The sequence below is a fragment of the Bison bison genome, unplaced genomic scaffold, assembly GCF_000754665.1.
Source record: "Bison bison bison isolate TAMUID 2011002044 unplaced genomic scaffold, Bison_UMD1.0 scf7180017864367, whole genome shotgun sequence".
Lineage (NCBI taxonomy): Eukaryota > Metazoa > Chordata > Mammalia > Artiodactyla > Bovidae > Bison > Bison bison.
The window spans coordinates 3,947,725-3,973,311 of record NW_011494939.1 but is presented as its reverse complement, the minus strand read 5'-3'; positions in this window follow the sequence as shown (position 1 = coordinate 3,973,311).

Genomic DNA, 25,587 nt, shown 5'->3' with positions numbered 1-25,587 from the left:
CTGGCTATTATAAACAGTGCTGCGATGAACATTGGGGTACACGTGTCTCTTTCCCTTCTGGTTTCCTCAGTGTGTATGCCCAGCAGTGGGATTGCTGGATCATAAGGCAGTTCTATTTCCAGTTTTTTAAGGAATCTCCACACTGTTCTCCATAGTGGCTGTACTAGTTTGCATTCCCACCAACAGTGTAAGAGGGTTCCCTTTTCTCCACACCCTCTCCAGCATTTATTATTTGTAGACTTTTGGATCGCAGCCATTCTGACTGGTGTGAAATGGTACCTCATAGTGGTCTTGATTTGCATTTCTCTGATAATGAGTGATGTTGAGCATCTTTTCATGTGTTTGTTAGCCATCTGTATGTCTTCTTTGGAGAAATGTATATTTAGTTCTTTGGCCCATTTTTTGATTGGGTCATTTATTTTTCTGGAGTTGAGCTGTAGGAGTTGCTTGTATATTTTTGAGATTAGTTGTTTGTCAGTTGCTTCATTTGCTATTATTTTCTCCCATTCTGAAGGCTGTCTTTTCACCTTGCTGATAGTTTCCTTTGATGTGCAGAAGCTTTGAAGGTTAATTAGGTCCCATTTGTTTATTTTTGCTTTTATTTCCAATATTCTGGGAGGTGGGTCATAGAGGATCCTGCTGTGATGTATGTCAGAGAGTGTTTTGCCTATGTTCTCCTCTAGGAGTTTTATAGTTTCTGGTCTTATGTTTAGATCTTTAATCCATTTTGAGTTTATATTTGTGTATGGTGTTAGAAAGTGTTCTAGTTTCATTCTTTTACAAGTGGTTGACCGGATTTCCCAGCACCACTTGTTAAAGAGATTGTCTTTAATCCATTGTATATTCTTGCCTCCTTTGTCAAAGATACAGTGTCCGTATGTTTCAAGTTCTGATGTGTCTTAAGTTACACTAGTGATATCTAACTATACTTCTGTAAAGAATGAGGTCACAGAATTGTTACATTTCTCCATCCTCTTTCTACATGAATGTTACTTGTGGTCAGCCCACTTGGCAACTCCATCAAATAAGGGTTGGATGCAAGAGAGTTTACTTCAACTCTGGGTTGGACCTTGGTTGGTTTGAGTCTTAAGCCCTTAAAAATTGCTTTAATTTCTTCATCTAAAAAATGGATATCATAATATTTGCTTTGAATTACCTTTTTTTGGGGAGTGGTGGTGGGAAGAAATGATTGAATTGGTTAATATGTTGAATCATTATACTTCCTTAAAGGAAACGTGACGTAAGTTAAATATATGTTCTACATGTTTTATTCTATGAACAGGCCTTGTGACTGCTAAAAATCTAGAAGCCTCTTGGGTTAAAAAGGGTGAAGAATAAGAAACTATTCCCATTTTAAAATGTTGTTTATATCATAATTACTAATTCACCATTATCATAGGGTTTTTCCCTCATCCCTCACTTTCAACAACTGTTCATTCCTGTGGAGCTGTTTGCACAGCTCTTGGGGCCTTGGCAAGTACTCAGTTGATTTGAGGTTGCATAGAAAGAAGTGGTAGACTGTAGAGCAATGCCAAAACACTAATGGGATATTCTTGCTTTTGTTTTCTCAAGTGCTAGGAATCTATGTCATGATGAACAAGAGATGGTAAAACTAGGGCCAGAATTCAGCCAATATACACTGGTATAGTGAGGGAATGAAGTCTTTCTCCTCTGGTTGATAGTTACCCCCATTACATCCAACCTACCTTCACCCACTGCCCCAACCTCCTTGATGTCAAGACTCCTTGAATTTCCTGCATCCAGCAACCTCAGGGGTTAATATTTGCCTTAGCAAGGGGCTTCTAGGACCCTGCTCTGGGGACTGTACTGATTGACTGTACCCAGGACTCATATGTGTTAAATATTTTGAATATCTCACTCTGTAACCACATATAAAACTTAAAAGATCAACCATACTAGACACACTGAAACTCTACAAATTACTTTCATCATCATTGATATGTGAAAATCTTTTTGGATATTAATTTCTACAATTTACACTTCTATTACTGCTTTAGGAACTTAAAATCAGTGTTGGATGAGAGGAGACAGGGAGAGAAGAAAGCCACTGGGAAACAAGTTGAATGCCCACAGTCTCTCACTGGAGATGTGTTTGGCCATATTCAATTTTTATTGAACATCTTGAAGTATTTAAAATAAAGTGATGCCCTATGGAACCCAGATGCATATCACCAGGTGCTTTCCTCTTAATATTTAAACCATTTTATGGAAGATTTAATCCACATGTTAAATCATTGACTTCAAAAGGTATTCCTTAAGGCTAATCTAAATGATGAAAAACGGGTCTAAAGATCTTGTTCAAAGATGTCATTTATGGCTTAGAGGTCAGAGACTCAGGAAAGATAGAGAAGCTTGGGGGAGTTTCATGAAGTTATTTAAGTATGTGGAATGTTCTAGAGCACAAGGGAACTCTTGAAATTTCATAATCGTAGAATCTTTCTTCATTTCCCAAAGAACATGTTTTTGAGGCAGCATATAATATAGCTATTTGTTCTCTTGAACACATCTCAGGGAAGAAAAAGAAGTTAGGAAAATGAGCCCATTGTTTTTCAAAATTAGTGACAAACTTCAAAATAATTCCAAACAAACCTCAAATAAAACATTTTCCCCCTACTGTGAATCCTATTTAAACTGTTTGGGTCAGTCTGTTTTAATGAGTCGCATTCATGCTGACACATCCACACACTTCAGACAAAGACGACTGTACCTCTAAACCCATTTAAAAATGATAGATGACTGTCAGCTTTGTGAAAGCAGCGCATGCAGTGGCTTGATAGCGCGGAGTGAAAGCAATCTACAAGTGCAAGTCTGTTTCTTTTGGCAACGGAAGGAGTTGCTAATGGATTCATCATTTTCTGTTAAGCATGAATGTCAAACAAAAAAACATTTAGGGCTCTATTCAGCTGAATTTCCGGCTCGACGCTTGCCAGCCATGGAAGCCCTGTGACTTGGAACCTGTGCAGCCCATGCCTGATTCTTGTTTCCAAAGTTCCGTGGGGCCAGTGCCACGGAACTTGGACTTCTGCCCAGGGATCCTCCTCCTCTCTTTGGCTCCCCCTTCCCCTTTCTCCAGTCCTGTGAAGCCACCAGTCAAGCTTCCTAAATGAATGCTGACTATGGAGGGGAACTGGTTGCCAACTCTTATGACTTCAGCTGACTCCGCCTCAGAATTGCACAGGAAGTTCACTCATACCACTCAAGAAGGGATGGCAGGGTGAAGATTTGCTGTATCCAGGGTTTCTGGGACCTTTGTCCCTTGGAACTTACCGCTTGCTGTGGTCATTGCAGCTTTCTCTTTGGTGTTGTAAATATGTAACATGTTCTGTGCTCTATAATAAAAAACTAAATACAAAAATAGTAAAAGTTAGAATGCCTGGGCTTCAGAAATGCTATGTTCTTTGAATTAACCTTGGGAAGATTTGAACAAACGTTCTGGCTTCAGAATGCCTTCTACTTTAAAAAAACAAAACAAAACATAAAACCAAAAACTTTTTATTTTGTACTGGGGTTGAGCAGATTAACAAACAATGTTGAGATACAGTCAGGTGAACAGCCAAGGAACTCAGCCTTACATATACATGTATCCATTCTCCCCCAAACTCTCCTCCCATCCAGCCTGCTCCATAATATTGAGCAGCATTTCATGTGCTATAAGTTAAGTTCTTGTTGGTTATCCATTTAAAACATAGCAGAGAATACATCTACTGTTTATATCTTTGACTATAGGAGAGCTGCCTTTGAATGAGGAATTGGTTTCTTCAATTGGGCACACCATGGGCAGTGGTAGGAGAATGCTGAGGCCAAACAAATCAGCAGCAACCACCCTGGCAGAGGAGAGGTGACAATGACACAAACCCTTCCGTTTATATGCCAGCTCTGCTGCTAACTATGTAACCTTGGGCAAATCTTTTAACCCCTCAGGGTCTGTTTCCTCATTTGGTTGTTTAGGGGATTAAATGAGCTAACATGAGAATAAGAGTGCTTAAGTTATAAATTAACTATGTAAATGGATATTATTAATTGAACTATTTAAATTAGTACAATTGAGTAATACATACTGAGAGGTAATGTAAGTTGGTCTAATAGGAAGAACTAGGAACGGAGATGTTAAGACACTTCAGTCCAGTTCATTCAGTCGCTCAGTCGTATCCGACTCTTTGCGACCCCATGAATCGCAGCATGCCAGGCCTCCCTGTCCATCACCAACTCCAGGAGTTCACTCAAACTCACGTCCATCAAGTTGGTGATGTCATCCAGCCATCTCATCCTCTGTCTTCCCCTTTTCCTCCTGTCCCCAATCCCTCCCGGCATCAGAGTCTTTTCCAGTGAGTCAACTCTTTGCATGAGGTGGCCAAAGTATTGGAGTTTCAGCTTTAGCATCAGTCCTTCCAAAGAAAACCCAGGGCTGATCTCCTTTAGAATGGACTTGTTGGCTGTTCTTGCAGTCCAAGGGACTCTCAAGAGTCTTCTACAACACCACCATTCAAAAACATCAATTCTTCAGCATTCAGCTTTCTTCACAGTCCAACTCTCACATCCATACATGACCACTGGAAAAACCATAGCCTTGACTAGATGGACCTTTCTGGCAAAGTAATGTCTCTGCTTTTCAGTGTGCTATCTAGGTTGGTCATAACTTTTCTTCCAAGGAGTAAGCGTCTTTTAATTTCAGGCACTTAGATCCTGCCAACTCCATTTTCTGTTCTGCAATTTTCAGAAAAATGAACGTTCCCATTAAGCTGGAGTCAAGATGTATGTCCCATTACTAATTGTATGAGTATACTGTACCATAGCTTCCTACATTGTTTAATTGGTGAAATGGCCCCAGTGGCTCTCTGCTCTCTAAACATCACCCTACTGCCAATCATTCCACTGTTATAACGTTACTGTTTTGCATTTTCCAGTCATTTTCCTCTTCCTATTGCTTATTAAAATGCAAACATAAAGAAGGATAAAAGCCTCTTACTTAGCAGTTAGCACTTTAACAGGTTGTTTTAAACTGGATTAAGATATAGGGTTGATGCTAATGGGCTAGAGAAAGAAATATGGCACCAGAACAAGGAAAGGAAGCCTTCCAATCAACTTCACCTTCTTTGCAGAGTGCCTTGTGTCCCACTTATGTCTAATAGTGATATTGGGATGGAACTTGGAGTAAGTTGTGAAATGTTGCCAATATCCTGTAAATGACAGAACAGTAAATGGTTTAATGTGACATTAATAATGATGACCTCAGGCTAAGACATGCAGGCAGAACTTTTAAAAGAATAAATTAGTAGTCTCCCTTGAAGACATTTTATTCTAAAATATCAAGTGTGTCCTCCCAAATGAAGCCTTTCTTGATTTTCCAAATAGACTCAATCATAGCATATACTTCAAATATGTTTTTCTCACAATGTCATTGACCTCTGCTTATTTGTAATGTATATATATTTACTGTGACTTGTGACTCTTTTAACTCTATATTCAATAATGCCTCACACAATGCCTAGCACAATGTAGGAACTTGGGAGATATTTACGAATTTAATAGCTACAATTTCTGGAAGATAATACAGATTAAGTTATCATTCTCCCAATGCATTGAGGACTTGGTTTACTTAACATTCAAAATTAAAGATATATTTCAGCAGAATATTAAACTTTATAAAGGTTTAGTCACCACATGATCTAAACAATACTTCCACTTAGGTATCAAATGGTGTTTTGTTAAAGCATTTAGCCAAATGTTATATGCCCGTACCTCTTAGAGATTTAATCAAATTCATCCAGCAATTATTTATGCTTACACTATTGTGTATTGGCAGAGCTACATCCCAAATGTCACTTTAATCTGCAAGAAATGATCATTCTTGGAATAGATTCCTATTCCACAGGGATGGTTTCAATGAGGAATTTTCAGAATGATGAAACCAGATTTAGCTGGTAGCAATTATTGGTCCATTTCAGATGAGCTCAGCATGAAGAATAAGACTGAAGAAAGATTAAGTCTCAAATACTAAGGGACAGAAAAAAATGAAAAGCGGGACCGAAAGGGCTTGAAACGCAGGAAAGGGCCAGTTATCTGCAGGAAGCTGGTATTCTTATGTGAGATGCATGTGACCCAGTCTGGGTTAGAATGTTATCTCTATGTGATCTGCAGAATTTCTCTCTTGACTATAGCAACCTCAGAAGAGTGAATTAAAGTCTTAAGGAGAAAAATCAATAAAGAAAAAAAAAGATAAAAGCAATATGGCTGGAGAGCATTTCTAAAACCATACAAAAGTCTCTTAAATGGCCATGGAAGACTAACCAGTATTTATAATGGTTTACAGGAATACCAGTAAGAATAGATTTGTTGGCCTCCTTAAAACAGCAAAGAGGTTTCTGGGTGGTTTGTGGCATTTGACTGGTCTTTGTTTCATTATACTGTGTGACATACAGAAACATGAATTGTGCAAAAGACTGCCTGTGATGACAAGAAATCTGTTGAAGAGATATTACGAGTAAGGTAGGATTAGAGTAGTACTTAAGGCTTGCCCAGTGCTATTGATGAACTACAGTACTCTGAGTATCTTTCCTGTGATTAGCTCAACTTTACTCCCAAGCTGGGAATTTCTCTGAACTCTATGCTGAAACAGAAAACATAGGCATGAATCCCAGTAATAATAATGCTTTTCTAATATATCTTTTAAAATCTGTAAAGTGATTTTTTTCCTTATAATTATAAGAAGTAGAGATCATTTCAAACCTTCTTAAGGCTAATTACTTCTTAATTTAAATGAGAAAATGAAGGAAGTAAGAAAGAAAGATTTGATGAAATGGAAGTGACGGATCTTTGGGAGAGATGTGTAGATTGTATTCCTACTAGTCAAGGAAAGGAATGCCAAACAAAATCTAAAGTTAGGGAACTAGATTTCAAAATGTTAAAGGAAGATATACGTATGACCCTTCCCTGACCAAAGTCTAAGATCCGTATGAGGAAATTATGTGATGCTACATTTACTAATCTGGCATTAATTCATTTGTCCATTTCAGTACAATTTTTCTTGAGTTTCATATCATGTTACAGGTTCCCTTTTACTAATGAGAAGCTTTCAACTGTGAAATTCTGGCAACATAACCATAAACATTTTTAATTAGGAAGACAAAAATTGTATGCTTTGATGAAAGCCCAAAGTGAAACTTTACAGAATCTTGTAAATCCTGGACTCAGGTAGGTTAAATAACTTGTGAGAGTCCCAAAGCTAGTAAGCAAAAGAGTTAAAACTCACACTTTGGCTCTGAGCTCCAAAGGAGGTGCTCTTGGCCTCAGAGCAGTGATCTCAAAATTGCTTAATCAATGTGCTCCTGTAGCTAAATATACCCCCATTAGGAGTGATTGCATCGTATAGTTTTAATAGTTCAGAATTTTATCGCTTTTTGTCCAATGGAGTCAGTCCCTCCCTCTTCTCCCTTACAAACACACAGCCACTCACTTGTAGGCTAACTAAGGAGAGATTTTAAGTACTCCCAGCTCAAACACTGAGTGATGCTGCAACAAACAATTCTTGTAGCCCCTCTACTTTTACCTGGTGCCTTGATGATGGCCTCTTGACCTCTATCTTATTTCCTGCATGAAATCCCAGTGTTGACAATCTGTTTGTCTCATAGTTTTTCCAATGAGTATTTGTATTACTTTAGTGGTTCTACCTCCAGGAATAATAATTTACTTTCTCTTCATTGACCACTAAGTGCTAAGCCTTTCACATATGTCGCCTCTTAATTTTTCAACTACTTGCCAGAACTACTATCTTTGGTGCGTGTGTGTGCGCATGCATATGTGCTCAGTCTTTCAGTCCTGTCCCACTCTTTGGATGCCGTGGATTGTAGCCCACCAGGCTCTGTGTAGAACTATACAGAAAAAGATCTTTGTGACCCGAGTTGCCATGATGATGTGATCATTCACCTAGAGCCAGACATCCTGGAATGTGAAGTCAAGTGGGCCTTAGGAAGCATCACTACTAACAAAGCTAGCAGAGGTGATGGAATTCCAGCTGAGCTATTTCAAATCCTGAAAGATGATGCTGTGAAAGTGCTGCACTCAATATGCCAGCAAATTTGAAAAACTCAGTGGCCACAGGACCGGAAAAAGTCAGTTTTCATTCCAATCCCAAAGAAAGGCAGATTAACAAGGCAGTCTGATCAAAGAATGTTCAAACTACTGCACAATTGCACTCATCTTTCATGCTAGCAAAGTAATGCTCAAAATTCTCCAAGCCAGGCTTCAATGGTATGTGAACTATGAACTTCCATGTTCAAGTTGGACTTAGAAAAGGCAGAGGAACCAGAGATCAAATTGCCAACATCTGATGGATCATAGAAAAAGCAAGAAAGTTCAAGAAAAACATCAACTTCTGCTTTATTGACTATGCCTTTGACTGTGTGGATCACAACAAACCATAGGAAATTCTTAAAGAGGTGGAAATACCAGACCACCCTACCTGCCTCTGTATGCAGGTCAAGAAGCAACAGTTAGAACTGGATGTGGAACCACAGACTGGTTCCAAATAGGGAAAGGAGTACATCAAGGCTATATATTGTCACCCTGCTTATTTAACTTATATGCGGAGTACATCATGAGAAACGCTGGGCTGGTTGAAGCACAAGCTGGTATCAAGATTGCTGGGAGAAATATAAATAACCTCAGATATTCAGCTGACACTACCCTTATGGCAGAAAATGAAGAAGAACTAAAGAGCCTCTTGATGAAAGTGAAAGAAGAGAGTGAAAATGTTGGCTTAAAACTCAACATTCAGAAAATTAAAATCATGACATCCATTCTCATCTCTTCATGGCAAATAGATGTGGAAACAATGGAAACAGTGACAGACTTTATTTTCTTGGTCTCCAATATCACTGCAGATGGTGACTGCAGCCATGAAATTGAAAGCCACTTGCTCCTTGGAAGAAAAGCTATGACCAACCTAGGCAGCATATTAAAAAGCAGAGACATTACTTTGCTGACAATAGTCTGTCTAGTCAAAGCTACAGTTTTTCCACTAGTCATGTATAGATGTGAGAGTTTAACTACAAAGAAAACTCAGTGCCAAAGAATTGATGCTTTTGAACTGTGGTGTTGGAGAAGACTCTTGAGAGTCTCTTGGACTGCAAGGAGATCCAGCCAGTCCATCCTAAAAGAAATCAGTCCTGAATATTCACTGGAAGGACTGATGCTGAAGCTGAAACTCCAATACTATGGCCACCTGATGTGAAAAATTGACTCCTTAGAAAAGACCCTGATGCTGGGGGAGATTGAAGGTGGGAGGAGAAGGGGACGACAGAGGATGAGACGGTTGGATGGCATCACCATCCAACGTGAATTTGAGTAAACTCCAGGAGTTGGTAATGGACAGAGAAGCCTGGTGTCCTTCAGTCCATGGGGTCACAAAGAGTTGGATATGCCTGAATGACTGAACTGACTGAGGCTCCTCTGTCCATGGGGTTTTCCAGGCAAGATACTGGAAGGGGTTGTCTTTTCCTACTCCAACCATCTTTCATCTGCTGTCAAATACTTTGGGTATCACGGGATCTGTTTAGCCTGGGCTACATCTCAGGATGCATCCTCATTACCTGCCTTCTCCAATAGTTGGGTGTAAATGTATTTCTGGTCTCCCATAGTCAGCCTTATTCCAGGGGAGAACACAGACATACCCACCCATGTTTTGAAATATAACTCATTCTTGAACTCTGTTTCTTCAGTTCGGCTCTTTTCAGCCACTCAGTCGTGTCTGACTCTTTGTGACCCCATGAATCGCAGCACACCAGGCCTCCCTGTCCATTACCAACTCCTGGAGTTTACCCAAACTCATGTCCATCGAGCCAGTGATGCCACCCAGCCATCTCATCCTCTGCTGTCCCCTCTCCTCCTGCCCCCAATCCCTCCCAGCATCAGAGTCTTTTCCAATGAGTCAACTCTTCGCATGAGGTGGCCAAACTACTGGAGTTTCAGCTTTAGCATCAGTCCTTCCAAAGATCACCCAGGACTGATCTCCTTCGGAATGGACTGGTTGGATCTCCTTGCAGTCCAAGGGACTCTCAAGAGTCTTCTCCAACACCACAGTTCAAAAGCATCAATTCTCTGGTGCTCAGCTTTCTTCACAGTCCAACTCTCACATCCATACATGACCACTGGAAAAACCATAGCCTTGACTAGATGGACCTTTGTTGGCAAAGTAATGTCCCTGGTTTTTAATATGTGCTCTAGGTTGGTCATAACTTTCCTTCCAAGGAGTAAGCGTCTTTTAATTTCATGGCTGCAATCACCATCTGCAGTGATTTTGGAGCCCCAAAAAATAAAATCTGACACTATTTCCACTCTTTCCCCATCTATTTGCCATGAAGTGATGGGACCAGATGCCATGATCTTCATTTTCTGAACGTTGAGCTGTAAGTCAACTTTTTCACTCTCCTCTTTCACTTTCATCAAGAGGCTTTTTAGTTCCTCTTCACTTTCTGCCATAAGGGTGGTGTCATCTGCATGTCTGAGGTTATTGATATTTCTCCCAGCAATCTTGATACCAGCTTGTGCTTCTTCCAGCCCAGCGTTTCTCATGATGTACTCTGCATATAAGTTAAATAAGCAGGGTGACAATATACAGCCTTGGCATACTCCTTTTCCTATTTGGAAACAGTCTGTCGTTCCATGTCTAGTTCTAACTGTTGCTTCCTGACCTGTATACAGATTTCTTAAGAGGCAGGTCAGGTGGTCTGGTATTCCCGTCTCTTTCAGAGTTTTCCACAGTTGATTGTGATCCACACAGTCAAAGGCTTTGGCATAGTCAATAAAGCAGAAATAGATGTTTTTCTGGAACACTTTGCTTTTTTGATGATCCAGCGGATGTTGGCAATTTGATCTCTGGTTCCTCTGCCTTTTCTAAAACCAGCTTGAACATCTGGAAGTTCACAGTTCACGTATTGCTGAAGCCTGGCTTGGAGAATTTTGAGCATTACTTTACTAGCGTGTGAGATGAGTGCAATTGTGTGGTAGTTTGAGCATTCTTTGGCATTGCCTCTCTTTGGGATTGGAATGAAAACTGACCTTTTCCAGTCCTGTGGCTACTGCTGAGTTTTCTAAATTTGCTGGCATATTGAGTGCAGCACTTTCACAGCATCATCTTTCAGGATTTGAAATAGCTCAAGTGGAATTCTCTCTTTCTTGAACTCTCTCAACTCTCTTTTCTTGAAAACCACTTAGAAGACTATTTTTTTTTTTTTTTTGAGTCACCTCTATGGGATTGCAAGTCAAAGTTTGTACTATGTTTCTGATAATCTGTCATGAACCTAAATTTAAGCCTTCATTTCCTCATCTAAAAAATGGGAATGATAACATATCTCTCTGAATTGTAATAAAGATTACAATCTCCTATAAAGATAGCACATCGTACTAACAAGCAGGTTTACCAAATGTGAGTGTAGGACTGTGGTAGGTCTAAAAGGCGTTGTGTAAGGTTAAAAAAAAAAAAAGTCTCGTAAAAGGTATTCTGATACTAATTAAAACCAGCTTACCTACTTTACTAATTTACCTGTGCATGGAGTGAGGTTCACCTTGTAGAGACCTATCAGAGTTTTGGGAGGATTGTGCTTTTTTGGTGAGGAATGGTTAAGTAGCCATTCCAAAGGGGCTCATTTTGACTCTGATAAAATAGAATGTTCTCATTGTGATCTGGATGGAGAAGGAGAGAACATCTTAATTGACAAGGATTCTGCCCTTATTTTTCTCTATTTTGTATTATTATACTCCATTTTCCTCCAGATGTAGGCAAATTCAAATTTGCTTTGTGGTTGTTACTTCTTTTGAATACTAGTAGTTGCTCAGTAAGTTTTGAATGAATGGGTGAATGAATGAAAATGAGGAGTGATGTTTTAAACATTAAAAATGAATTATAGAAATTTCAAACATGAGAAAGTTGAGAGAATAGTATAGTGAATTTCTATGAACCCCTCCCTATTCAGATTCAATAGTTATCAATTTATGGTCAGTCTTTTCATCTCCACTTGTTTCCTTGCTTGGTTCTTTTAAAGCAAATTCAGATGTCATATAATTTCAAGTGTGTGTTAGTCATTTACTCGTGTCAATGCAACCCCCATGGACTGTATGGACTGTAGCCTGCCAGGATCCTCTGTCCATGGACTTTTCCAGGCAAGAATGCTGGAATGGATTGCCATTTCCTTTTCCAGGGGATCTTCCAGAACCAGGCATTGAACCCTGATCTCCTGCACTGTAGGAAGATTCTTTACCGCCTAAGCCACTAGGGAATTTCAATATGTAAAACAGCCTCATAAGATCATACCAAAAATTAAAATCTTTGAAATATGGTCAGCTGAAGATATCCTGGCTGTTTTGCACATATATAATTTGTTTAAAATAGGATACAAATAAAGTCCATAAACTGTAATTAATTAATATATCTCAGTTCAGTTCAGTTCAGTTGCTCAGTCATGTCCAACTCTTTGTGACCCTATGAATTGCAGCACGCCAGGCCTCCCTGTCCATCACCAACTCCCGGAATTACTTAATTTGTAACTTCTTTTCTGTCTTTTTTTTTCTCACAACTTATCTGTTAAGGTTGTGTGTCTTGTAGAGTTTTTCATTTACTTTTCTGTTCATATCCCCTTGGTATTGCTCCAAATTTTTTCTCTTCCCTCTTTTCCCCATTCATTGATAGCTTGATACAGAGGATAGGTCAGATTCAGGTTTCACTTTTGTTTAATAAGAATATTTTTGTCTAATATTAAACTAAGAATATTAAACTCTACTTACATCTGCATTCCTCTTGTTCTACACCAACATTCCTAATTTTGGCACTAAAATTATTATTTATTTGCTTTATCCTACATAAGCCAATAAAAAATTAGACTTATAATAATATGAAGACTAACATCAACAGTGTGGTTACTGAAGCAAGTTAAGTTGTGTTTGCAGTTCTTTGGTCCTTAGAATGTATTCTACTGGGGTGAATATTCCAAACACTGCATTTTAAAGTTGCCTAGGATATTTTGCTTCTGTGTGGTTTTGCTGCCAAACTGGGTGCAGAGCTAGTATACGCATGTCCCCACAGTTACATCACTGTGCATCCTCGTCTCCACTTTTGCCTTTTTCTCCTAGCATAGCATAGTGAATAGAGATACACTGCCTTCCTTTTTACAGGAATTGTGTGCATGTGCCAAAACTGACTTGTCTTTCCTATTGATTTGGGGTATTTATAGTATTTAGTTTTCCCAAATAGTGTTATAATGAATGGTTTTGTGCATTTGATGTATTTGAATGTCTTTTCATATTTTGCCAGTGTATATTTGTGATAGATTTTTACAAGGAGGATTTTTGTGTCAAAGAGTAGATGTATTAGGATGTTTATTGTCAAACCCTTTTCCATAGGGTTTATACCATTTTTTCATTTCCATGAGTAAAGCATGGACTCACCCAGCTTCAACCAAAGATTATGTTGTCAAACATCTCAAAGTAGATTTAATTGACATTTCTCTTATTAAGAAGAAGGTTGAACATTTTAATGCTGGGCTGGAAGAAGCACAAGCTGGAATCAAGATTGCTGGGAGAAATATCAATAACCTCAGATATGCAGATGACACCACCCTTATTGCAGAAAGTGAAGAGGAACTCAAAAGTCTCTTGACGAAAGTGAAAGAGGAGAGTGAAAAAGTTGGCTTAAAGCTCAATATTCAGAAAACGAAGATCATGGCATCTGGTCCCATCACTTCATGGCAAATAGATGGGGAAAGAGTGGAAATACTGTCAGACTTTATTTTTGGGGGGCTCCAAAATCACTGCAGATGGTGATTGCAGCCATGAAATTAAAAGACGCTTACTCCTCGGAAGGAAAGTTATGACCAACCTAGATAGCATATTCAAAAGCACAGACATTACTTTACCAAGAAAGGTCCGTCTAGTCAAGGCTATGGTTTTTCCTGTGGTCATGTATGGATGTGAGAATTGGACTGTGAAGAAAGCTGAGCACCGAAGAATTGATGCTTTTGAAGTGTGGTGTTGGAGAAGACTCTTGAGAGTCCCTTGGACTGCAAGGAGATCCAACCAGTCCATTCTAAATGAGATCAGTCCTGGGTGATCTTTGGAAGGACTGATGCTAAAGCTGAAACTCCAGTAGTTTGGCCACCTCATGCGAAGAGTTGATTCACTGGAAAAGACTCTGATGCTGGGAGGGATTGAGGGCAGGACGAGAAGGGGATGACAGAGGATGAGATGGCTGGATGGCATCACCAACTTGATGGACGTGAGTCTGAGTGAACTCCGGGAGCTGGTGGTGGACAGGGAGGCCTGGCGTGCTGCGATTCATGGGGTTGCAAAGAGCCGGACACGACTGAGCGACTGAACTGAACTGAACTGAAGGGTCATTTGTATTTCTTTTTGATTAAAGTGTCTACTCTTATCTCTAGTGTATCTACCTATAGGATTTTGTGCCTCTCAGTTTTTAAAAGCTTTTTATTTTGGGCTATTAACTCTGTGATATAAGTTGCAAGTATTTTATTCAGTTTGCCATTTGACTTCTTATTTGCTTATGGTGTTTATTTTTGATATTCAATTAAAAATTTGGGTATTATGTACATCATTTCCTCCTCCTTTTGCATTTTCCATAGATATAATTGTGTTATTTTCTTATAACTATTTCTTTTATGATAACTAAGTTGTTTAGATTTCCTGTCTCTGTTAAGATATATTGTGTTTTTCTTGAAAGTAATATGTTTTAGTTAGGTTTTCTAATTTATTTGCATTGAGTTGTGCAAATTAGTCTCATGTTTTTTAAAAAAGTTGTTTCCTTCATTTTGATGACTATCTCTCATTTGTCATTTTAATTTCGTGTATTTGCACTGTCTTACTATTAAAAATAAATTATTTTCTCACTGACATATAATATGCAAAAAGCGAATAAATCATAAGTGTACATCTCAGTGAACTGTCACAGTGTACATGGCTGCATAGCGCTGATCCATATCAAGATATGGAACATTACTGGAACTAGAACATCCTGACATGCTACTGTGTCTCCTCCCATTCACTACAACTTCCCTACTCCTTAAGTAGGTAACTACTGTCCGAATTCCAATATTGTAGAATCATTTTACTTGTTTATCAATTCTATATTAATGAAATTATAGAGACTTACTTCTCCTTTGAGTCTAGCTCCTTTCACTCAGCCTTACATTTGTGAGATTATTCCATGTTGCTACATGTAGCAATAGTTCATTCATTTTATTTACTGAATAATATTCTATTTTCTAATATACCACAATTTAATATCTACTCTACTGTTGATGAACATGTAGATTGTTTCTATTTGGTGGCCAGCTAAGAACAATGATACTGTGAGCATTTGTATTATGTGTCTTCTGGTACACATGTAACATTTTCATGTGGTAGATATTAATATTTATGAGGTGATATGGCTCATGAATCTTGCCGTGTGTTCAGCTTTGGTAAATACTTCCAAAAAGTTTTTTTAAATGGTTGTTCCAACTTACACTCCCCAAAGAAGTATGTAAGACTTCCTGTTGCTCCACATCCTTATTAAACTTGCTATTATCAATCATCTTAAATGTAACTATTCTGGTTTTGGATTTGCATTTCCCATAACCAAGGAGCATCTTTCCTGTGTTTTATTACCCATTTGGTTATGATCTTTATAAAATACCTGTTCAGTTCTTTTGCCCATGTTTCTATTGGATTGTCTGTCTTTTTATTTAAAGGGGTTCTTTATATATTCTGGATACAGAATCTAGTCAGATTTAAGAATCACAAACATGAACTCAATCTGCATCTTACCTTTTAAGTCCTGAAATGAGTCTTTTGATGAGCAGAAGTTTTACATTTTAATTTAGTCCAATTTAACATTTTTCCCTTTAGGGTTAGTGCTGTTTTTTGTTTTTTTGTTTTTGATTTGAGAAGCCTTTGAGGGGGTATTCTCCTACCTCACATTCTAAAAGCTTAATTGCTTCTTGCATCACATTTAAATCTACAAGCCATCTAGAACTGAATGTTATATGGTATAATGTTAGAATCAAGATTGATATTTTTGTATGAATATCCAATTGGCTGACCACAATTCATAGAGAATCCTCTTCTACTTGTAACTGTAATGTGGCCTCTGCCATAAATAAGTTGTTCTTCTTTATTTCACTGGTCCGTTTGCCTAAGCTTGAACTAGTGTTATACTGACTTAATGAAGCTGAAATCTAGTGGTATAGGTTCTCCAAATATATTCTCCTTCAAATCTACTTTGTCTGTTCTTGTTCTTTGTATTTAAAAAAATAAATTTTAGAAACTTGTTAATTTCTCCTTCCAAAAGCACTTGCTGGGATTTTTATTGTTGTGGCATTGACTCTATTAATTGATCTGGGGAGAACTAGCATAACTAAGATGAAAAGGAAAGATATACCCATCTGAATGGGTTCCAAAGAATAGCAAGGAGAGATAAGAAAGCCTTCCTCAGTGGTCAATGCAAAGAAATAGAGGAAAACAACAGAATGGGAAAGGCTAGAGAGCTCTTCAAGAAAATTAAAGATACAAAGGGAACATTTCATGCAAAGATGGGCTCAATAAAGGACAGAAATGGTATGGACCTAACAGAAGCAGAGGATATTAAGAAGAGGTGGCAATAACACACAGAAGAACTGTACAAAAAAGATCTTAATGACCCAGATAACCATTATAGTGTGATCATCACCTAGAGCCAGACATCCTGGAATGTGAAGTCAAGTGGGCTTTAGGAATCATCACTACGAAGCTAGTGAGGGTGATGGAATCCCAGTTGAGCTATTTCAAGTCCTAAAGGATGATATTGTTAAAGTGCTGTACTCAATGCCAGCAAATTTGGAAAACTCAGCAGTGGCCACAGGACTGGAAAAGGTCAGTTTTCATTCCAATCCCAAAGAAAGGCAATGTCAAAGAATGTTCAAACTACCGCACAATTGCACTCATCTCACACGCTAGCAAAGTAACGCTCAAAATTCTCCAAGCCAGGCTTCAACAGTATGTGAACCATAAACTTCCAGATGTTCAAGCTGGTTTTAGAAAAGGCAGAGGAACCAGAGATCAAATTGCCAACATCCACTGGATCATGGAAAAAGCAAGAGAGTTCCAGGAAAAAATCTACTTCTGCTTTATTGACTATGCCAAAGCTTTTGACTGTGTAGATCACAACAAACTGTGGAAAATTCTTAAAGAGATGGGAATACCAGGCCACCTTACCTGCCTCCTGAGAGTCTGTATGCAGATCAAGAAGCAACAGTTAGAACTGGACGTGGATCCGGGGAAAGATTGAAGGCAGGAGAAGGGGGTGACTGAGGATGAGATGGTTGGATGGCATCACCGACTCAACGGACATGAGTTTGAGCAAGCTCTGGGAGTTGGTGATGGACAGGAAAGCCTTGGCATGCTGCTGTCCATGGGGTAGCAAAGAGTCACATACGTTTGAGTTACTAAACTGAACTGAACATATTTACTTACCAAGTCTTCTAATTTATGAATGAAATATATCTTTTTATTTATTTAGGGATTTTATAATGTCTTTCAATAATATTTCTTAAAATTCTCTGTGTGGAAGTTTTTTGCATATTTTATAAGATTTATTCTGTTATTTAAAGTTGATGCTTTTGTAAATGCTATTTTTCTAATAATTTTTGTTTACATATAAAATAACAATAATTTTTTGTAATTTGATTGGATATTGAGACCTTGCTGATTCACTATATATAATGATTTTTCTCTAAATAACTTGAATTTTTGTGTGTATAGTCATGTCAATTTGCAATAATGACAGTACTTTATTACCCTGGCTAGGACTTCCAGTACCATATTAAATAAAAGTGGTAAAAATGGCATCTTTCTGTTATCTCTAATGTCAGAGAAGAGTGTTGGTACTTCAACATTAAGTATTATATTTTCAGTAGGATTTTGTTTTACAACTTTTATCAGATTAAGGGAGTTTCTTTTTTTATTTAATTCATTTTATTTTATTTTTTAACTTTACAATATTGTATTGGTTTTGCCATATATCAACATGAATCCACCACAGGTATACACGTGTTCCCCATCCTGAACCCTCCTCCCTCCTCCCTCCCTGTACCATCCCTCTGGGTAGTTCTAGTCCTAGTTCTTCCAACATTTTTTAAAAAGTAAATGGGTGATTAATTTTATCAAATTCCTTTTCTGTAACTATGGAGTGATAATATAATTTTTATTCTGATTTTTAATGTGAATTACATTGCTTTATTTGAATTGAGGTATAATTTACATATATTAAAATGGATAGATTTTAAGTGTACCACTTGATGAATTTTACTTGTGTGTACACTCACATAACTACCATTTAGGTTAAGATTTAGACTGTCTTTATCCACCAGAAAATTTCTTTGTGTCCATTCTAAGTTAATACTCAGAGGTACTCACTATTCTAATCTTCATCATCATGAATCAGTTTTGCTTGTTAAGGTCATATAAATAAAATCATACAGTATGTACTTTTAGTGACTGGATTCTTCTACTCAATATGTTTTTCACTCAGGTGTTATTTAACAATGTATTTTTAATTTCTAGGTGAAATTTCCTTTTAGTTTTTAATTTTATTGCTACTTTTAGTTTTATTGCATTTTTGTCATATTCTGTTGCTAGTGCTATTTCTTGTTTTTAAAATACATTGAGGCTATCTTTGTGGTTCAGGTATAGGAATATAATTTTTTTTTAAGAATGAAACAGAGATTTACTCTAGTGGTTTGGTGTTCTTGGAAGAAAGGTTTTTGGAGAAGCTCTTTAGTCAACCTTTGAGGTCGGTGGGTAAAGCAGGTAGAAATGCTCTAATCACCTCTTTAAGTGTCACAGTTGTATTCTATTGCTACATTGGAAATCTGGTTTAAATTGGCTTAACTTTAGATTTAACTGAAGTTTTTGTTTTACTGGAATGTTGTTGTATAGTGGAGAGGTTAAGGACTTTCAAAGTCTAGCTCTGCTCTTCACTAGCCCTGAAATTTAGTTACTTAGAATTACTCATATTGGTTTCCTCATCTGTAAAATATAAATAATGTTATTTATGAGATGACTAATGTAAAGCATCTTGTAAGTGGGATACATAGGTATTAAATAGATAACAGCTGTTGCTGTGGTTGTCACTAGTTTAAATAAGCTTAGTCCAACATGCTGTTCTCACCCAGATAGAACAGGGTGAGAGAGAAAATGACATCTAGTTCCAGAGCGACTAAGCAGCAATTGAGCCTGGATTGAGAGAGCAGACATTCACTGATCAAGCTTCATTTCTCTAAATTGACATATTATCCCTCATTCATATCCAAATCACCTAGAAAAAGCATCTCAGTAAAGTATAGCAGGCCCTTAAACATTTGTGTGAATTGTAATAAGGATGATTCTTTGCAACATCAGCATGAATTAAGGGCCAGTCTGGTCACCAGGAAATAGATTCTAGTCAGGGGGAAAAGGTCCTTATACCAGGAGAGGGAAGAAAGGCAGGAAATGAAGTGGCAACCAAAGATAATAAGCTTTACTTTCTTCATTACTGTGTGCAGAAATGGCCTTGCTAAGTAAGGCCACTATTTGAAGCCAGTGATCAGTTTTCACTCACAATGAATAGTGTCAAGTGCTCCCAGAGATTGAAGCCTCTGCTAGGGATTTTGCATTCTTTTTTACGGCAGTCAGTCCAAAATTATACCTTTACTTCACCTCTGTAATGAAGGGACGTCTCTGTAGCTCAGATGGTAAAAGAATCTGCCTTCGGTGCAGGAGACCCAGGTTTGATCCCTGGGTCAGGAAGATCCCCTGGAGGTGGGAATGGCAACCCACTCCAGTATTCTTGCCTGGAGAATCCATGGGCAGAGGAGCCTGGTGGGCTACAGTCTGTGGGATGGCAGAGTCAGACCTGATTCAGCGACGAACACTACTACTACTACTTCAGTTCTGTGGTACTTTCAGTTTGTCCTTCTGGCTTATAGCCAAATCCCTGTGCTCAGTGTCATTTGTGACTCTCTTCTAGTTGGAGAAGAATGTGAAGAATGAAGATTTGGAAATAGAGGGGGCAGTACAGTGGGAGAAAAGGCTATGTAGACGATACACCACAGGGAACTCTTACCTGTGACATTCAGTACTTCCCGAGGTTACAGGGAACAAACTGTTCGCAGTCAGTTGTGAAGAGCAGGCTGTGGTCCTTCCTGTTGAGACCGCAGTGGGGAATGACTGGTTGTGGTAATAGCAGTGTGCTCCAGGGTTGGTTGATGCTGTGACAGCACTGTGCTTGCATGAAACCCACTGCCAAGGCTTACCACCTCATTGGGACTGTTGACAACTTCCTTTTCTACTTGACTCATGTTGCAATCACCTGAGAAGCATGTTGTCCAAAATTTCAAAGAGGGCCAAGCACAGTTACTAGAACAGAGAGCACTGAGTGGGCATTATTCATTGACAGGTAAAAGATGAGAAAAAAGATCAACGAAAGGAGGTGTAACGTGTGATTGTTGAGAATCATGCTTTTCGTATTCAAGTTCAGCTGGTTTTACATGGCTCTATGTGTTGCCACTCAGCATCTCATAACCAAGTCATGACTGAGTAAACATGCATACAGCTAGCTTGCCCAATGGTCAATGTTTAAGCATGATATGCTGATCTTTGTTAGGCTTCCAGCTTTCTTAAAAAGTCATACATTTCCATAATTCTGACTTCAAAATATACGTGTTATGTGTACACGTGCTTATGTCTGTTGTCAGCATTTTTTCATATAAATGTTTGAATATACTGATAAAACAGAACTAGTTGAATTCAGAATTTGTGAAGTTTCAGGGATGGCTTCATACTTGAACTTGTAAGTTTTAATTTTTGTTACTAGTTGAATGTTGATGTGATCAGTGCAGGAATCAACAAAAAAAGGACTGGAAAGTGGATGTGAGATGGTAATATCACCTAACATAAGAACAACTGGATCTGGATTCTGTTGAAGATCCAGAAATCATGCTTGTGAATTAGCCCCAGGATGCTCAACCCCAGAGAGAGGCATTCACACTAACTCAAGGGCATCCAAAGTCATTCAAATTAGAAACCCTATTTTATGAATTCATTGAGAAATATCACTAGATCATTCAGGTTGCCATAAAACTCTCTTCCTATGGCCAAAGTATATGAGAAGCCAAATCATAATCAGAGGCTTTTTTTTTTTCAATCCAGAAAGTATCCTCAATCAGAAACAGTCAAAACCTAAGCGATTATTATTTTACCTTCTAATAGGCAGATATACTTGGAAAGTGAGAGATTGCTTGATGAACACAGACAGAACAGGGATTTTTATATCAATGGAAAAGTGTGAGAGAGTCAGGCCAAAACAACTTAGGATATTTATCCAACACAAGCAATAATCTTGATAGTTGCTTTGACCGCTTACATTGATCTCTAAACATGGGACCATGAATACTCCAAAACCCTATAGTTATGACTTCCTCCTCCTGTGAAGCACCCACTTTTCCCCACTAATCTCAAAACACACGTGCCTGCATGTGTGCTAAGTTGCTTCAGTCGTGTCTGACTCTTTGTGACACTATGGCCTGTATCTCTTCAGGCTCCTCTGTCCATTGGCTTCTCCAGGCAAGAATACTGGAATGGGTTGCCATACCCTCCGCCAGGGGTTTCTCTGAACCCAGGGAGCAAACCCACATCTCTTAAGGTGTGTTCTTTACCACTAGCACCAACTGGGAAGGCCCCTCAAAACACACGCCCACTTCTAATTGCCATGTTCATTCTTTCATTTCTTAATATGCACTTAGGAAAAGGAACTAATTACCGAGTCAGAGGATGAGCATGTTTCTGTAGGTAATGTCAGATTGGTTTCCACAATGAGTTTATCAATTTACACTCTGTTTTCCTGGCTGGTTAGCTTAGTCAGTTAGAGAGTGGTGCTAAAAAACCGCAGGTTTGATCTCAATCCTTGTATAAGCCAAGTTTGCTTGATATTTTGGGCTTCCCAGGTAGCTCAGCAGTAAAGAATCTGCCTGGCAATGGACCAGATAAAGGTTCAATCCCTGGGTGGGTAAGATTGTCTGGAGAAGGAAATGGCAGCCCACTCCAGGGTGCTTGCCTGGGAAATCCCCATGGACAGAGGAGCCTGGAGGGCTTCAGTTCATGGGGTTTCAAAGAGTCGGACATGACTTAGTGACCAAACAACACTAACATCCATGTATACTTTCCTTTGTTCCACATTCTACTCAGCTCTTGTATTTTTAAGTTTTGGCAAACATTTGTAAAATGATATCTTGATTGTGATTTTAACATATTTCTCTGTTATTAGTAAAATTGAACTTTTTATCTGTTTCTTGGCCATGCCTCTTATGTACATCTGTTGAAATGATCACACACATTTTTCTTTAACCAGTTAATACAGTGAATTTCAATAAGACATTTTCCCATGTTTAACTCACATTGGATTCAAGTTGTTATGAGAGAGTATCTTTTTAAAAAGAGCTGACTTAGTTTAATAATATTTGATTTAGGATTTTTTGCATTTGGGTTCAAAGGTGAGCTTGGCTTATCAGTTAAGTGTTTTCTTATTGTCAGGCCTGATGAGTCCTAGTCACAACATCTCCATCTCAGCTCAGTTTTTCTGTATTAGGAAAAAGACTGGTAGTTTTTCTTTTTTTGAGAAAACTTTGAACTGTTAATTTATTCCCCTCATTATTTTAGAACAATTCAAGTTTCCAGTAACTGTTGGGTCAAGTTTGATCATTTTTTCCTAGGATTTGTCAGTTTTAACTTGTTTTAAATTAAAAAAAAAAATTTAGTGGGGTATAATTTATATGTAGTAGATGCATATGGAAGAATTTTGACAAATATATACACTTTTGTAACCAACACTCAAAAGATGTAGAGTATTTTCATCACTGCAGAAAGTTTTTTCATGCTCTTTTTCAGGGAATCTTGCTTTCTACTGATAGCTTACAGTGAACGATGTCAGATTCGTGATCTCTGAAGAAGAAGATTTAGCTTCGGGACCAGGGACCAGGTTTGATCACTCAAAAGCTTTTGTGTAGCAGACTTTTATTAAAGAGAAAAAGGGACAGAGAAAGCTTCTGACATATACATCAGAAAGGGGACGGAAAATGCCCCCCTTCACTAGTGTTAGCAAGGGAGTTAAATACTGTTTAATTAATTATTACAATAAATCAAAAGAATGTCTCAAGTTTGTGAAAATTTTACCAGACCCACTCCCACAATTTACATTTTAGAATAACAGAATCAGAACTTAACAACAGAAAGATCCTACCAGACCCACTCCAATATACATTCTAAAATATCAGGATTAGTCAGAAGGTTTTCAGGAAGGAGAAACTGTCCTCAAGCAGGATACATTGTTGTTATATAATCCTTAGTACAGAGTTTAAACTGAGTTGTTTGTTGTGTAATCATCAGTTTCAGACTTAAAGAAAAAAAATGTTTTATGTGACTAAGACTTAGAGAAGGAAATGGCAACCCTCCCCAGTACTCTTGCCTGGAAAATCCTGTGGATGGAGGAGCATGGTAGGCTACAGTGCATGGAGTCGCAAAGAGTTGGATACGACTGAGCGACTTTAAAAAAAAAAAAAAAGACTAAGGAATGTAGAGGGAAAAAAAAATAGACATTTGTCCTTTCCTCCTCCTTGAGAACTCCAGACCCCTATCTCCTCGAAAGCCCCAGACCCCTTTCTCCTTCTTGGGGACCCCAGACTTCTTATCAACCTGCCTAGGAATTGACACTCTCACTATCTCTAAGAAACATTGTCAGTTCTGATTTCTACCATAGATAAGTCTTGTTTGTTCTTGAATGTCATAGAAAAGGAATTATATCATGTGTAGTCTTTTGAATTTGGATTCTTTCTCTCTCTCTTTTTTTAAATTGAGATTTCTTCATATTGTTGAAGTATCAATGGTTTGTTAGTTTTGGTTGCTGAATAATATTCCGTTATATAAATATTCCACAGTTTGTTTATCTGTTCTCCTATTAATGGGCATGTTCACTCTTTCCACTTTTGGCTGTTACAAACAGAGCTGTTCTGAACATTTTTATGCAAGTCTCTTTATGGATATGTTTTCATTTCTCTCGAGTAAATAGATGAGAGCAGAATTCCTGGGTTATTGAATAAGTGAGTGGTAAACTTGATAAGAAATTACCTTACCATTTTTCAGAGTGGTTTTAGGATTTTACATTCTGCAAGCAAAATAGGAGAGTTCTGGTTTATCAGCTTTTTTGCTAATATTTGATATTATCAGGTTTTTCAATCTTAGTCATTCAAGTGGGTGTATAGTGATTTCTCACTATGGTTTTAACTTGTACCTCTCTAACAATTATTGATTTTAAGCATCTTTTCATGAGCATGCCTGCCATTCATATATATTTTTTAATAAAGATCTGTTGATGTTTTTTGACTACTTTAAAATTTGGTTCTCTTTTTTTTCTATTAACTTTTAGTTCTTTATATTTTCTGGATATAGGTCCTTTGTCAAAAGTATAAGTGGTAAACATATTCTCTCAGCATGTAGTTTGTCTTTTTATTTTCTTAATTGTGTCTTTTGGTACACAGAGGTTTTTAATTTTGGTGATATAATTTATCCAGTTTTTAAATTAGTGCTTTTTGTGTACTGAGAAATCTTTGCATCTTCTCCACAATTGTCAGGATATTCCCCTGTGTGTTCTAGCTCATGTATAATTTTGGCTTTTACATTTGGATATATGAATTATCTTGAAAATTTTTTTTTCATGGTGTGAGATAGAAGATCCAGTTATTTTCCACATGGACATCATGTTATTCCAGCACTGTCTATAGAAAAGACTTTTTTGTGTGTGTGTGTAATAAAGTTTTATTAAAGTATAAAGGAGATAGAGAAAGCTTCTGACATAGGCATCAGAAGGGGGTAGAAAGAGTACCCGCTTGCTAGTGTTAAGAATGAAGTTATATAATCCATAGAATATCTGGAGGTTGTAAAGACCTCATCAGACCTACTCTCATAATTTACATTTTAAGATAACACTGTCCTCAGGCAAGATACATCCTTGTAAAGACCAGGTCTACTCTCATAATTAACATTTTAAGATAACAGAAGGTTGAATCTAAAGACTGTCCTTAGGCAGGATACATTATTGGTATATAATCTTAAGGAATGTGGAGAAAGAAAAAAAGTTTGTCCTTTCTTTTTCCTTGAGAATTTCAGACCCCTCTGTCCTTGGGGACCCCTAGACTCCCTATCAACCTGTCTAGGAACTGACTCTCTCATTCTCCCCCTTTTTTTTAGGAGAATTATGTTGTCTAGGGAAAAGGGGCATCGTTCTCATTTTATAACTACTTTCGAGCTGACAAGGGGCGTTGTCCCTAAATTGGTGGGGCAACATATTTTCCTAATCCTCATATTAAGGATATCCGATCCAGGGGCCCCAAATAGTAGCTGTAGGAAGCTACAGCAGTAGCAGGAGTTTGAGCAACCATTTGTAACTTAAAAGCTTTCATGCGGCTAGAAACAAATCCAGTTATACAATTACAGATGCAGGGAGCAAACAGCAAGAAC